Source organism: Acyrthosiphon pisum, chromosome A1, assembly GCF_005508785.2.
Source record: "Acyrthosiphon pisum isolate AL4f chromosome A1, pea_aphid_22Mar2018_4r6ur, whole genome shotgun sequence".
In the NCBI taxonomy this organism is placed as follows: Eukaryota; Metazoa; Arthropoda; class Insecta; order Hemiptera; family Aphididae; genus Acyrthosiphon; species Acyrthosiphon pisum.
In genome coordinates this window covers 116,675,890-116,679,734 of record NC_042494.1, presented here as the reverse complement: position 1 = coordinate 116,679,734, position 3,845 = coordinate 116,675,890, and positions in this window count along the sequence as shown.

Genomic DNA, 3,845 nt, shown 5'->3' with positions numbered 1-3,845 from the left:
TTCATTTAACGACAACGGTGCGATGCGCACATGATCTCTATTCGCCTATATTCCGATGTACTATTTTCTCGAATATATTTTTTCAGTTCAATAAAATGTCAACATGTTATAAGTTTTCCACCATATTTTAAATATTATAAATTTATTTTTCCAAATTTTACATTTCTTTTAGTACGATTTAATAACAACATAAAATGGTTTTTTTGGAGTTTTGAATTTTTATGGACATTTATCTAATTCTTTTCCATAATTGACATTTTTTTCATACATATTTTACAATTTTTGCTTGCATATTTACATGCATATTTTTCTTTCTTTAATTATTTTAACTTCCAAACCATAAAATTATAATATACCTATATATTTTTTTAATTATAATTAAATTTATCAAGTATGTGCTGTTTTATACGTATATGATACTCAACGTATACTTTAAGTATTTTTCATTCTACATTAGAGTGTGGATTTGTATGAATTTGCCTATTTATGCTGGCTGTTTGTATGATAATATGTCATGTGAGCACATAACGATTTAAACTATGAAACTCTTATGGTGCATATTTTGCATATTTCTACATTTTTTTATTTTTTTTTATTTTAAGGGCTTATTTTATGATTTTAATTGCATATTTCATCTTTTAATGCATATTTTAGTGTTTTCTTAATTTTTTAAGACAATTTTGAAATAACTATAGGTATCTACTATAATGCAATATAGAAAAAAAACCATTTTTTTTATTCCTAGTTTATTTGAATATCGAAATGAATTAATAAATATACTAGTATAGGTACAAACAGTTTTCCCAAATATACTTGCGAATTAATTTTTTCTTATAGATAAAACTACCAACAAAACACAAATCATTGAGGTATACCTAAGTAAATTCCATTTTAGAACACATTTTTGATATTAATTAACTCCTTTTTTTCTCGTAGATTAAAACTACCTACAAACCACAGATATTTAAGGAAAAGTATTTTTAGTAGCATTCTATAATTTTAAATTTATTATTTAAAATAAATATTCAGAAAATAAATGACTTTTTGTTAATTTTTTAGTGCGTATTTTTTTCTTTATGTATATTTGAACATTTAGTGCATATAAATTTATGTACCTATATTTAAGATTTCTTAGCACATATTTGGTTGGTTTTTAATGCATACATATCCGCGTTCTACTATTATCATAGTACATGTTTAATATGACAACCGACCGCTACAATAGTTATACTACAAACATTTAAATATTTAACTCAATTTTCTTGATTGTTAACAACTCATTTCGGCGTATCACTGTATCGTATAGGTAGCATAATATAATACATATCGTATTAAATACGTATATTATACAATATACAGATATTCGTATATCGGTCCACTCGTATAATAGTTCCTAACGAATATGAGTGCAAATTAAGTGTCAATTTAATTTATTTAAACTTACTTGAATGGCTTAATTATTTATTGCAGCTATTGGAATAGCTATGTCATATGTTGGTTTATTGTTACTGTTACATTTTTCACCAACATCCATGTACGTATTAAGAAACCTATATTTCTATAAATTTTTTTATTAAAGTTAAGTTCTTTATATTGAACCCATGTAACATAAAACTTTACGAGCGTTGGCAGAAAAATTTAACAGTATTAAAATTAATTGTTTATAGTTTTAAATAAAACTCAACGGTGCGTGCGTTTAATAATTTAAATACCTAATTAAAGTCTTATAATATTTCTTATTGATTTAAAATTGAATCTACAAAATATAATCTTAAAAACTCAAGCTGCAATCATTGAATTCCATAATGTTCATTGCGATCACGGACAGACTTTTGCAAATTTTACCATCATTACATTATTATTTTTCTAATAATTGTCAACGCCCAACGGTGTCGGTTCTTCGTCAAAACTCATACATATTAAACAATTCTCATATACGTAAATTTAAAACAAAAACTTATCCACCATTGATCATTAACAGTTAATTACTTTGCGGTGAAAGTGTGGATAAAATTGACGCTTTATTTGTACAAGTGGATTAGGTCTTAACGAGGATACCACAATAAAAAAAAAACGCGCCATGTGTTATTATTACCTAGTGCATTTAAACCCAGGATGGAAAACGTTATTAAACGGAAAAAAACAAAAAACGAAAACAATCAATAAAACGAAAACGAAAAAAACAAAAAAACAAAAACAATTAATAAAACAAAAACAAAAACAACTGAAAAACGATAACAAAAAATCCCAAAAACCGAAAAAAATTTAATAACGAAATGAAAAACGAAAACGAAAACAAATTATAGTATTATACATTATAATATTTATACCACGAAAAAAAAAATTTCACTTAGTCTTTACTTTTTAATTTACCAATAATGCAGTTTCAAAGTTTAAAAACATTTTAATTTGAAATCAGAAATTTTTAATTTTTAATTTATATATAAATTATAATTTTGATTTAAAATTTAAATATTAAGAATAATTTTTAACTTTTAAGTGTATTTCTATATTGCACGTTACTATTATAAAAAAATAAAAACAATATTATCAAAAACGTTATTTGGAAACGATAGGAAAATATAACGTTTTTAAAAACGTTTAAAAACGTTAAACAAAAACGATATTTTTTAAATCAATAAACAAAAACGAAAACGAAAAAATTATAAACGTTTTCCATCCCTGATTTAAACGGACTTCAATATTCCAATATTGTCGTTTCTGTACAAAGGTGGTGTGGAAATTTGCACATACTTTGTTTAATAAATGAATTACGATGTACCTATATTGTTATAGATATATTTATACGTTTTCCTAAATGTCTTGTTTACGATGCACTATAAGCTATAAGTTTTTTGATAATTCGAGATACCAACATTTTGTATAGGTACTAATTGAATCGATAATACACTTAATTCATTGTAATTTTGTAATGTTGATTCCGCTAAACTAAACTATAATTTTCCCCAGACAATATAAGCTAATCATTTTAGTATTGTTGTATAGTCGAAGTGGTTTGATTACAAATCTTGCATCGTGATTTTGATAGATACCTAACCAAAATCTACCGATATGGCGATATGGCTACATATTATGCATAGTAAGTATAAACATTATAATAACATATACTGCAGATCGCTTATTTTTTTTAGGCACTCCCCATCGTTATATTAATGTACGAAACGAGCGACAGCCATTGTCCTCCTGGGAACTTGTGTGCTGCATACGTGTTTACATTAATTCCATTATTATTATTATCGTGTCAACATATTAACACGATATAGGTACTTACACTGCACACACTGACACGCTGACACATAGTACCTACATATATATACACATATTACATATAAATACGCCTGTAATGTATACACAATCCCTCGCTAATTCACCGCAGTGAGCTCATATAGGTAGGTAGGTAAGTTCGTTTAAATATCACACATTCAGAGTATCGTGTTTACTGATATATTTCTATGTATTTATTTTTTTACCTATACTCATACAAAGCGGCACAAACATACACACCCACACACCCACACACACACACACACACAGACGAGTGCTATTGTGGATGTATAATAATATAGGCTCGCGTGAACTGGTTATTAACCTTTTGTGCCACCACCGATGACCTTCTATCATTGTGCGGACTGTAAAAATTGTGTGAAGAAAAAAATCGGAATATACATACGAAAACAAAACATATAACGACGGCCGAGGCACGCGACTTTGGGACCCATTATACCAGTAATAATAATAATAATATTCATATTTAGCCTATATATTATGTGTGTGTACAATTTTTATAATGGACCACAACAGACAGTGTCGGTGGCGGAGTTCGC